The sequence below is a fragment of the Pseudorca crassidens genome, chromosome 11 (assembly GCF_039906515.1).
Source record: "Pseudorca crassidens isolate mPseCra1 chromosome 11, mPseCra1.hap1, whole genome shotgun sequence".
NCBI classification, from domain to species: domain Eukaryota; kingdom Metazoa; phylum Chordata; class Mammalia; order Artiodactyla; family Delphinidae; genus Pseudorca; species Pseudorca crassidens.
Window position 1 is genome coordinate 99,540,101 of NC_090306.1, and position 12,352 is coordinate 99,552,452.

Consider the following 12,352-nt stretch of genomic DNA (forward strand, 5'->3'; position numbering starts at 1 on the left):
CTCTTATCCTTCCTTCTGGTGGTACACCCTCCCCTGCCTTAGCCTGGCAAACTCCTACTCATCCTCCAAGACGTTCAAATGCCACCTCCTCTCTGAAGCCCCTCTTGATTGACCTGTCAGAATTCACAAGGGTACCCCAGGGAAAACTTTTTTTGTTGTGCCTCTACGGTGCTGGCATAGCCAGCTCCCTCATAACCACAGCTGCCATTAATTGAGCACCTGCTGTATACAGGTGCTGCACCTGCAGTCTCCTTAGTCTCTTCAACAAGCCTGCAGATAGAGTTTACTACTACCAGGTCACTGCCTTTTAGAACTGCATCCCTGAGAGATTAAGTAACTTGCCTAAGGTCATATAGCTAGAAAGTGGCCAGGGAAGACTGCAACTGAGGGCTGACTCCAAAGCTCCTGGGGTCCATCAAATTGGGGGCATACAGAGGGAAGGGGCTTGCTGTGCTTCTTCCATCTATGTATGCCAAGAGGGTGGGCACACGGCTCCAAGTGGGCAGGCTCCGTGAGCCTGGGCTGGGTGAAATGAGCTGACCGGCCAGTTGGAACCTCGACTGGTACTCCCAACACCTCTGAGAGAAGGGTCTCAAGCCCAGGCCTGGAACGGACCCAGCATCTTGGCCTTGAGGAGGGTCTATCCACTGTTCCTTCCTTTTCCATCTGATGAAGGAGGCTCCATGGGGCACCAGAGCCCCGCAGGCGAAGGCCAGGTGCTCCTCACACACAGCTCCCTGGCTCCTCTATGAAGGTTGGCTTGTGGGCCCAGGACCTGAAGGAAATGCTGGGGTAGATGAGCGAGCCCGCCAGCAGTTTCCAAAGGGACATTAGCCACATGAGGCTCTCCTGCTTGGGGCAGATGTCCCGGTCACAGGCATAGCTGTGGCTTGTCCCTACATGTCAGGCTTCGTGGGGGAAAATTCCCCTTCCGGTGGGTTTGCCCAAAGGAAGTGAGCCCATCACCCCTTCCAGGGTGTGAGGCAGGGTGACTGTTCCATCCTGGTGGCCCATCTTCCTGGGGTATCAATGGGTCTGGATCTGCTCCCCTAGCTTCCAGGCACACACTCCCTCTGTACTCAGCTCTGGGCGGGTGCTGGGAACACCGAGAAGGATGCCTTAAAAATCCTGTACCCAAGAGCCTGACAGTGACCACACCTCTCACAGCACTGTGAGAGGGGACATGGGGATGGGCAGGGCGCAGGCCCCCAGACCATCCAGGTTGAGGGCAGGGAAGGCTTCCTGGAGGAGGCTAACTGAATCCAAAAGGACTTGACCAGGCAAAGGAGGCGGTGAGGTCCAGGTAAGGAACCAGCTCCTGCGGAAGGAGGGCTAGAATGAGGGCTACAGCCTGAGGCCTAGTGTGTGACAGGCTGGACCCAGAGGGCCTTCCCCTGACCCTCCATCTGAGGTGGGCTCCTGCCTCGGCTTCTCAGCTCGGATGTCTCCATCCCTGCTGGGGCCTGAGCTATGGCCTGGCCCTACTAAAGCCCCACTCTCTGTGTTCTCTGGAGACTTCCTCTAGAGACTGACCACCTCTGTACATGCCACTGCTCCTGCCTGAGCCCTGCTGCAGCCCAGAGCCTAGAGCTGTGGTTGCTTCCCAGCCCAGGTCAGGCTCAAGCTCTCTGCCCTCATGTGCCCGTCAGAGGAGACAAGGTCCTGGGACACCTTGCCAATACCAGCCCGGCCACAGAACCCGTTGCCACCCTCCTGCAGCTGGGGGCAGGCCCATCTCTGGCCTTGTATCTTCGAACCCCATCTGAGCCTCAGTCCCTGGCTCTCTGTCTCTGGTTACCCTTGGGAAGCAGCTGTGGGCAGAAGTAGCCTTCTGAGACCTCAGGCCGCCCAGGCTAAGAGAATGACAGGACAGTGACCCTGGCTGGGGATGGAGAGACCTTGCAGGGAGGCAGCCAAGATGGGGCAATGGCTGGGGGTCAGGAGAGCAGCCTGGGCTTCCTGCAGAGTGAGGAGGGGGCTGGTGTGCCAGAGAGGAGGGAGGACCAGCTCCTCCCCGCCATGCTGGCCTGTCTGTCTCCAGCACTTCACTGTAAAAATAAATGGAAAAAGCACATACCAGACAGAAAAAAGGGAGGAAAAAAAACAAAACCCCAAACCGCCCCACATGGGCTCCCTCAGCGGGTTTGGGCCAAGGCCTTGGCCTGGGTTACTTGCTGCTTTTCCCGGGAAGCTGCTGGTGCCAAATTTGCATTTACCACAAACAGAGACAACACAATGTCATAATCCTTCTCCTGTCACTCTCCCCTCTCTTCCTCCTCCCACCTCAGACACGCACGCTAACACAAAATGACGGCTCCCTCGACAGCCTGAATGAGCAAAGCCCTCGATCTGCCTCTTAATTGCTGGCGTTTCTCTCTGGTCCGCGCTCCGTGCCCCTCGCCCAACTTGCAGCAGACCACCCACTGCCCCCTCCTTTGTCCCGAATCTCCGCTGACAAATGGCCTGCTGGAGGTGGAAGAATAAGCCTGGAAATAATGGTGGGGGGAGAAGCCAGCCCCTGGCCACCCCCGGCCGCCTCTGCACCCTCACTGCCAGGGTCCCAGCCACGGAAGCTGGCTGGACCTCAGGGGACGGGGGGCAGCGAGAGTGACTCAGCCCCTGGGACTCTGACCCGGGGCCCTGCCCTTCACGCCCCGGCCGCCGCGCTCCCAGAGCAGCCGTCTCTCCCCCCTCCTCTCCCGGCCACCCTCCCGGGCACCGCTCTGAACATCCCCCGCGCTCCCCTCCCTCCATCGCTCTTTATGGCAGTTTCAAAGCTGCAGCCGCCGCTCGAGCAGCTGCGGCCTTTGATGGGGACAAGGCAGTGAAGGCCGCCCGGGAGGCCCCCGCCCGCCCCCGCCTGCCCCTCCCCGGGAGCCTCGGGCCGGGCAGCGTGGCACGGCGGAGCGCCCAGCCGGCACGCCTCGCACGCCAGAGCAAACTTTCGTGACCGGAGGGAGAGACACGGCGCATGCTGCGTTACCTTTGCAGCAGCATCCTTCCTGGCACTTGCTCCAGACCCCTCCAACAGCCCAGGGCGACCGGCCGGAGGAAAACAACTCCCGAGTGAGGCTAGGGAGGAAGGGAAAGGGAAAAAGGAGAAGGAAAAGGAAAGGGGGCAGTTTCTCGTCTCAGCCTCCTCGCGGCTCCTCCTGCCCGAGCCGGCAAGTGAAGTCACAGGGCCGGGGCGGTGACATCAGCCGAGCCTCTGACATCACGGCCCCTGCCAGATCTCACCTCTGCAGGGCGGAGATGGAGGAGCAGCGGGGAGGAGGGGATGGATGGAGGAAGGAGGGGAGCACAGATTCCTCCATCGCCCTCAAATGCAGAGAGCGCGTGCCAGCGTGGGGGGGGGGGCAGGGGAGGGGCGGGTGGCTCATCTCTGAAGAATATGTTTTATCTCTATAGATAGGGGCGATTATGTGTCTATAATTGGCCCCCGAGTGAATGGCTTAAAAGGGCCGAACGCCCACCACAGGCAAGAATCACAGCTCACTGCTGTTCCTGGAGCCCAGTGGGTCAAGGCCAGTGTGACGGGTCGCGGAGCGCCTACTGTGTGCGGGAATTCGCATCCAGCATCTTGGGCGGTGATTGCAAACACCTGGTGTGGCTCAGCGAAGGAAGGGCCTCCCCAAGGCGGTGCAGAAGGAAAATGCGCTGGGATTTGAGGCAGGTGGCAAAGAGGGTGGGATAGGGCCAGTCACAGCCAGCAAGGGGGCCCAGAGCCTGAAGGGCCAGCCAGGCAGCTTCGGGGCTTTTTGAAGCCTTTCACCGGCTGCAGGATCAAGGCCTTGGATTTGATTACTCAGCCTAGGCCACCCCCCAGCAAAGTTGGGCTTCAGTAGGGGTAGGCAGAATGCAGCAGTCCCCATCACCCCAAATCCCATCTCCAGGGGTGGCAGCAGCAGGCAGCCTGCCCTGAGCATGTGGCTAGCAGCACCAGTTCGGTGGGCTGAGCACCTACTACTACGTGCAGTCCCAGCACCGGGCACTCATGCCCCCCCTCTTACTCCGTGGCAATGCCTAAGAGGTAGGCACCAAAGCCCCGTGTCAAGGTGGGGAAACTGAGGCCCAATACGTGGTGGGACGAAACAGAGACCCAGGTGTCCAGTGCCTGGACTCCAGACCACGGCCAGATCCTTGGCCCTGCAGTGCCCTCGGCCTGAGCCTCCTACTCTACAGCTGCACAGACCATCCCCGATGCCCACTTGCTTTAAGGAAACCATGCGTAGTCTAGCCTCTGCCCTCAGATGAGACACCACACAACCCGCTCTACTGTGTTCCCTTTAGCTCAAGACCCCAGCCCAGCCCAGGCCCCGCCAGGCCCCGGTGTGGCAATCCCACCGCAGCACCCTCTTCCCTGGCACCACGGAGCACCTGGGCTGCTGAACACAGGCTGCCCCTAATTCGGCTCACAACTTCATCTGAGCTCCTGGGCCTGGCATTGGGCGAGGGTCTACTAAGCGCCAGACTCCAGCTCATTTCACCCTTCCCACGTCCAGGATGTCAGGGTTAGAGGCCAGGAGACCGGGCTGCTCCCAGGGTCTGGAAAGTACTTCCCTTTCTCCCAGGCTTTCCCCAAAGCCTGGAGCTAACGTTCCCACCTCAGTTCTCAGGACTCCGGCCATGCTTTGCACCGGTCCTTCCCCCACCAGGACCTGACATGGTGCAAAACCCACACCAGGCACTCAGTAAAGCTTTGTAGTAAACTGACCCTAGGCACAAAAGATGTGCGCACAGGCGCACACACCAGCGAGGAAGCCCAGAAGCAACACCTCCATTCAGGTCCCTAAACAAACCACGCTCCCTCTGGTCTCCAGGCCTTCGCACCTGCCGTTCCGCTGCTCGGAACACCTCACCCCACTGTCACCCGTTCCCTGGCTACATGAGGGTCTCGACTGAAACATCACTTCCTCCGAGAAGCATCTCCTGACCCCCAGGTCCAAGTGAGATGCGGCTTTCCATGTTTATCCCCCATCACAGCTCCTACTGAGTGTCCCGGGAGGCAGCAGGAAGTGGTGGAAAGGGATGGGGGCTCCAAGGCAGACTGCTCGGGTTCCAATCCCGGCTTCCCAACTCACTCACCGTGTGACCCTGGACAAGCCACCCGACCCCTCTAAGTCTGTTTCCTCCTTTGTGAAATGTGGGCAAGAACAGCAGTGCTATTGAGAGGGTCTCAGCACAGTGCAGACCCTCACCAGATCCAGCAGAACTGTGCCTGCCTGTTCACCTGCCTGCCTCCCCAGCCAGGCTGCTAAACCAGCCAAGGAGATGGGCCTGCTTTGTCTTCTGACCCCTGGCACAGTGCCTGCACACAGTGGGCATTCAAGAAATATGCACCGAGGAAACCAGGCAAGGTTGGTTGACACAGTGGATTGGAGAACTTTAATTCAGTTCGGCAGGCACCTGGTTTTAAATCTTGGCTTCGCCACTTCCTTCCTGTGTGACTGTGGGCAAGTTACTTAACTTCTCTGAGGCTCTTATGCTCCACCTGTAAAATGGGTATAAGAACAGAACCTGCCTTATAAGGTTGTTGTGAGGTTACATGAGAGAAGGGATGCAAAATGCTTAGACCAGTGCAGACTCGTAGCAGGGGCCAGATCCGTGTTAGATGCCATCATTACTACCTTATGTGATCTGGGCCTGCGAGGTGCCACAGACAACAGAGGGGAGTCTGAGAGAGACGTGGTGGAAGTGGGAAGGAAGTGGACTTTGGAAGAACACAGACTGGGCTCCGACACAACCTCAGTGAGCCTCAACTTCCCACTCTTGAAGGAATGTGACTAACGCTCCTTATTTCGCTGAGTTTTTGAGCAGCAAACTGCAGACAAGGAATATGAGTGAGCCTACCGGCCACTTAGTAGATGCAGAATAAATACGGGTTCCCTTCAGTCCCCTCAAACTATGGACACACATGGACAGTTATTCAGTAACTTTTCACAAGTATCTCAACATGGATGAGGTGGGATCACCAAGTAGGGAGCAACAGATGCAGAGAAGAGGCTTAGAAGGGATGGCAGCTGGGGGAGGCACGAGGAAAGGCTTCCTGGAGGAGGAGGTGTGTGAGCTGGGTCAGGAAGGTTCAGGGGAAGGGAGGAAGGAGTAAGTGCATGGACAAAAGAGTTGGGGCACCCAACCCCCCAAAGGCAAAGCACATTTCAACACAGCAACTCAGAAGGTAGAGGGGGCACTGTCGCCTCTGTTTGGGAACATGGGGTTTTGGTAGCACAGCGGCTGAGCTGGAGGGCTCCATGAGCACCAAGCCTCTGTGCTGGGCATGTTGTCATGGATACAGGCCAACACCACAGAGACCAGAATAACTGAGCTGGGTGGGATGCTGGAATCATCTGCCCCAATCACTCTACAGATGGGGAAACTGAGGCCCAGAGAGAAGAAGGGACTTGACCAAGGTCACATGTAGGTCAGTGGCAGGGACCTACCTGCCTACGCTTAGTCTCATAACCCCTAGGTCAGAATTCTTTTAATGGTAACGGCAAAGACAAGTTAATGGTACTTACGTAGTGCTTATTGTGTGCACCTGTGTCTTAGCTTCTTAGGAAGATGAACTCATTTGAGCCCCACAACAACCCTCTGGTGAGGGTCTACCATTACCCCCCCATTTTACAGAGGAGCAAACTGAGGCCTAGGGAACTCAACTGAGTTGCCCAAAATCACACCGCCAATAAAGAGCAGAGCCAGGATTCAACCCCAGGGTATTCAGCCCCAGAATCTGGGCACTTAACCAATACACCCGACTGCTCTCATCATAGCATGCATCCGTCCCATCGTGCATGCGTGCACCCATCCACCCAATCAGGCATGCATGCATTCATTCAAGCAGTATTCATTTGAGCTCCTACTGTTCCAGGCACTCAAGAATCAGCAGTGAATGCACAGCCAACCCCACGGAGCCCTGCCCGCCTCTCTGTGACCCACGCTGCCTTGTACTGCGCCCAGCCATCTCAGAGCTCACTAAAAACCGTCCTCCTGAAAAGCCTGGTCTCAAATTCAGCTGCTCAAGACCACAGACCGCTCTATTGCTGGGAAACCACAAACCAACCCCCCTTTTAAAAGCCATTATGTCGCTTGCTTAGGAAAGTGGGAGTGAAGACGATTGATCCAGTATCAATTTCTGGGTAGAATGGTGAATTGCATGGATGTCCGAGGCCTCACTGGCCCAGCGGGAAAAAAAAAAAAAAGATCCTGCAAATCAGATTTGGAAATAGTACACGGGGCTTGAAGCAGTCGAGCGAAAAAGTTTAATGGTTGAGTTTTGCCACCACAAGAGCTTTCCACAAGTCCAGCCCCCTGGGCAAGGAGGACGCAGCCCAGTCGCATGCACTGGGTACCCTTTCAGATAGCCTTCGGGGCTCCCAGAAGACCCAGACCTTCTCCTGCTAATAGCAGACTGCCTGCTCTGCTCCAGGCCCACTACACTGTTCTACCCCAAAGGCTGGCATGACTGTCCCACTCCCCAGAGGAGGAAACAGAAGAAGGAAGACTTTCCCAAAGTCAACACAAACCAGGCCTGGCTGGTTCCAAAGACTGTGGTCTGCCCTCAACATGGCCACTTCAGTGCAGCCTTGGGCAGGCCTTGTGCCTTCTCTGAGCCTCCAGTTTCCTCTTCCTTGAAGTGAAAACACGGAGAAGCAAGAGCAGGAGCTCCCTTCCAGCCCTGGCATTCGGTGCTTCCATCTGACAAGGCTGCAAGATTGGTGCCAAGGATAGGACGAAGGGCCGGCAGGCGTTCCCCAAACCCACACCACCACCACCACCTTCATCTCACCTCCACTGAACAGCCCCAGAACGACATATCTTAAAACAGAAATCCACTTCAGGGAGGTGAGGTATTTTAATACCCATTCTACAGATGGGGCTATACAGTCAAATCTGTAAGGGAAGTACTCTCTCCCCGCCACTCCTCCCCCAACACATTGAGACGTTCTGAACATCATCCGCCATTGCCCCAAAGCAGAGACAAAGCGAGAGGAACTGGGTGGCTACTGAAATCAGGTTATTAGTAGAATTATTAATAATAATCCCCAACATCTGCATAATAGCCACGTCCTGGCTGTGCAAAGGCTCCCAGCCTCAGTTTCCTCTTCCATAAAACGGGAATAATAGTGATTATTCTTCCCTGAGATGGCAGGACAAGAATCACGCATCCCATTTTGCAGATGAAGAAACCGAGGCCCAGAAAGGTGGTGTTAAGTGCACTGAAGCCACAACTCGAACATGGGTCTGTGACACAACGCAGGAGGCTAAAAGGAAAGAAACGTCTGGGGTGGCCTGAGATTCTGAACCAAGCACACTTTTATCTGCTGGCAGTCTGCTGATGGCCACAAATGAAGGGTGATTTGTCCCCCCCGGGGGCCATGAGGGGCCTGCAGCCTGCCCTGGGCACAACTGCCACCCTGGCAGACCCCCAGAGAGTCCCCCAAAGAATCTCTGCAGTCCCGAGCTTTTTTCCCATTCCAAACATGCCAGAGCCCCGCGGACCCCGGAGGCTGCTACTTAGCGCCAGATTAATCACACCAAATTCTCCATCCAGATACTGCGTGCAGGCCGAACTCCCACCGCTAATCGCCATAATATTCTCCTCGGCGTGTGCAGGCGGCCGGGGCGATGTTCCAGGAATATTAATTCTCCACCGCCGGCTCACTCTCGCCGCACGCATGCGCCCCCTGCATGGCCGGCTGCTGTTCGGGGATCAGGGGGCCGGGCAGGGGGACAGGGGGCCGGCAGGAGGCAGTGCCCAGGTCAGAAACCCTCCCCGGGGGCTGGGGGCTGCCCGGTGGTAAGCGGTGGCCCCAAGGCCTGGCTTACATTTTAACCTGCGCCACCGCAGGGCTGGAGGTGGCTCATGCCTGCAGTGAGGGTCGCCCCGCTCACCCTGTCTTTTCTCCCAGTTTTGCCCCCAAGCCCCCTGCCCCAGGACCTGCAGGAGGCTCAGGTCCCCTGAGAAGCCACAAAGCATGAGTCCTCTGATGTCCTCTCAACACAACAGAGCTTTGAGGAAACGGGCAGCTAGGGACCAGCTAATCCCAGCCAAAAAAAAAAAAGCACACACAAAAAAAGGAATGAAAGTCTTTCATCTGCTCAAAATATAAAACTGTGGGTGTGGAAGGGACTCAGGTGAAGGAAGTTGGGCTCTGCTGTGGGCCTGTCCCGGCCTGGAGGGGGCAGGCCTCCGCTGCCGGCAACACCTGACCCTTGCCTAGCACAAGGAGGGGACCCTCTCCCCATAGTGTGGCCACTAATAAGAGGGGCCCAGGAAAGGCTGGCGGGGACAGTGTCTAGCTTCTGGAGGGTCCCTGAGGAGACGGACCACACCTCTGTCCCGAGCCCACTGGCTCTGGTCGAAGCGTATGCTGCTGGGTCTGGGGACAGAGACACTGGCCTGTCTTCAGGGAGCGCCCAGCAATTCAAGAAAAACAAGAACTCCCCTGCACACAGGCCCTGGGAGCACGCCTCCTGCCCACCCTGACCCCTAGAACACCGCTGGGAAGAGTCGCATCCTCAGGGGCTTTGCAAAACACCCCTCTTACCTTATCCTGGTTCAAACTCAGTACAACCATGGGAAGAAACTTTAATACTCCAGTTCACAACTAAGGAACGTGAGGCACGGAGAGGTGAAGTCAATGGCCCAGCCAGATGTGTCCCCAGGCTGTCAGAATTCAAAGCCAGCGCCCTCTCCTCTCCAGGGCACAGCCTCACTCCACACCCCCGTCCCTCCCCTCTCCAGGGCTCCATCCCCTCTTTTCTGAAATGACCTTAGGGTCCTTCTGCTCCCACATCCTGGCCAACAAGCAAAAGCACTTATTGAGCACCTACTCTATACCAGGCCCAAGGATCCAGAAATGCACAAGGTTGTGTTGCTTAAGGAGTCACACAGTCTGGTGGGAGGAAAGAAAAGTAAACCAGTGACCACACTCCAGTCTGAACCGCGGGGGAAGGGGCCTTCCCCCATGGCCTTGGGGTTAGACAGGGCTTCCCAGAGGAGGCAATCATTGAGGAGAAAGTGGGTGGGGAAGGGATCCCTGCACTGGAGTCTGGACCAGAGTGGACAGATCGGGCTGAGAGTGGTTTCTGTGAGTGGTACAGTGAAGGCGGCCTCTGTGTGAGGAGTCAGATGAGAGCAGGAGGGGTGTGGCTGTCAGTGGGATGGTGTACTGGGCTGCGCAGGGCCCCAGGCCTGGCGTGGATCCAGGTGGGCTGAACCAGTACCTACTAGGTTGTCTAGGCTGGCCCAGGCCAGGCAAGGGCAGGGCCCTGGGCCACGGAGGGCTGAGGAGGGGGCCTCTTGAAGCCGGGTCTCCTGACTCCTGGTCCAGTGATCTGACTGGGAGGCAGGGCCTGTAAGAATACCCAAAAAGGTGGGTCCAGCCTAACGAAGTGAGCAAAAGGGGCCTACGTGAGGGTTTGGGGCTCAATCCAATTCCTTTCTGGCACAGACAGGTTAAGAGAATCAAGGTTTAAACCACAGAGGTGGGAATTCCCTGGTAGTCCAGTGGTTGGGACTCCGCATCCAGGTTCAATCCCTGGTCAGGAAGCTAGGATCCTGTAGGCCACATGGTGTGGCCAAAGAATAAATAAATAAATATTAAAAACAAAAGAACAGAAAAACACAGAGGTGAGGGATGGAGTCCAAGCCCTGGGCCTCCCCCACAGCAGCCAGCTCCTGTCCAGCCTGAGGGCCACCAGTCACCCCCCATTCCCCTGTGAACACGAGGTGTCTGACCTGAGCAGGTGCCCGGCACCCCTCACACACTACCCCTCACATAAGCCTCGTGAGCATTAGAGAACCAAGGGGTCTCTCACCCATTTCTCAGATAAGGAAACGAGGCTGGGAGAGAAAGCACGGATGGAAATGAACACTCAGGGCCCTCCTACATGCCGGGCTCTCTGCCCATAATCTCACAGGGTGGGATTACAAGGAGGGAGCTCACTCAGGTCCCACAGGCAGCAGAAGGCAGCTTTTTATGGTTCTTACGTGTGGGCCTGTGTGTGCACTGTCCTGTCCCCCAGGCCCCGCTTTCCCGATCAGAACATGCACACAGAGGCCAGGTTGCTGTAGAATGACAGCTTCCTGCCCAGCTCCTGCGCTTACAGTCCCGAAGCACCAGTCCCACGCCTTGGACTCACTTTTGAGAAATCCAAGGCAGGGCTGGGACTTAGCTGGGACCCAGTAGATACTCCGAGACTTGGGGGCAAGCCAGGTCCCAGCCCTGCCCTCAAGGAGGTAACATCCCAGCCTGTTAACTGTAACCAAGGTGGACCATGGGACCCCAGGAAGGTGGGCAGCAAGTTACCCTGGGAAAATCCCGGAAAGCTGCCTGGAGAAGGGGGCATTTGGCAGCAGCCTAGAGGGCAAGGAAGCCTGTGTGAGCTCCAAAGCTCCAAACACGTGAGACACAGGGCCCCATGACTTCGTGGGAGACTGGGTTCAGGTTCAACTCTCAGCCCTCACCTCCCTCCCAGGCCCATTCCAGGCCAGCCCCTCCCCATTCTCTGCACCCCTATCTCCTGCCTCCAGGGTACCTTATGCCTGGCCAAACCCAGTGAAGGCCCAATCCCAGGAAAGTCCAACGGAATGACAGACATGTGCTTGGCATGCCCCTGGGCTCCAGTCCCACATACCACGTCCCATGTGGCACTGACCACTATGAGTGGCAGGGCCTGGGTCTCAGGTGCTGGGCCCCTGCAGGCAGGGCAGATGGACCAGGGAGTCAGGCTCTGGGCTCTCCCTAGATTCAGCTCTAAAGCAAGGCAGGGGATAGGGCATGAAGGCTGGGTGAACCAGGGGCCCAGTCCCCTCACAGGAGGCCTCCTGGTCAGGCCCAAGTCCCTGGAGGAGGCTGACAGGTGTCCTTCCTGGGTACCAACCCCCAAGAGATTCAACAGTATCAAGTGTTGGCTCCCGGCTCCTCCAACCAGGGAAAGACCCGGGTCCAGGCCCAGCCTTCCCCACTCCTGGCTGAGACTGAGCAAACCACCTCTTGGCTCTAAGCCTTAGTTTGTGCATCTGGAACATGGACCGGCCACACCTATCTTGCGAAGTTATAGTGAAGATTCCGAGTGGTTAGTTGTTTGAAAGTGAATGACAAATAGAGGGGGTAAATGTCGGCTCCTTCCCTAGGGCTGGGCATTTAAAGAGACCCAGAGAAATAAAAACAGGTCCTCTCCTGGACAAGGGAATTCACATTGACTTCCTTTATGGTTCGTGACAGCCTGGAGAGGGAGGAACTACTATTCTAATTTTACAGGTGGGAAACTGAGGGCAGGCAGGTGAGGGGGCTTGCCCAACGTCACGGAGCTCCAAGTCCCAGGTGTTCCTTGCCTGATTCTCTAA

At 56.9% G+C, this 12,352-nt stretch overlaps 1 protein-coding gene across 3 annotated transcripts in view; it reads right to left on the reverse strand.

Annotated features, from left to right (window-relative positions):
- Positions 1-12,352, reverse strand: part of TCF20 (transcription factor 20) — a 189,043-nt gene that overhangs the window by 106,107 nt on the left and 70,584 nt on the right. Inside the window, exon 1 of one of the 3 annotated variants that reach the window (XM_067698291.1) lies at positions 2,984-3,042. The exons of the other annotated variants lie outside the window; for them this stretch is intronic. The gene's annotated coding sequence lies outside the window, so the exon portion shown is untranslated. Of the gene's footprint in view, positions 1-2,983; positions 3,043-12,352 lie in introns of those variants that run through there. 3 annotated transcript variants of the gene reach the window in all.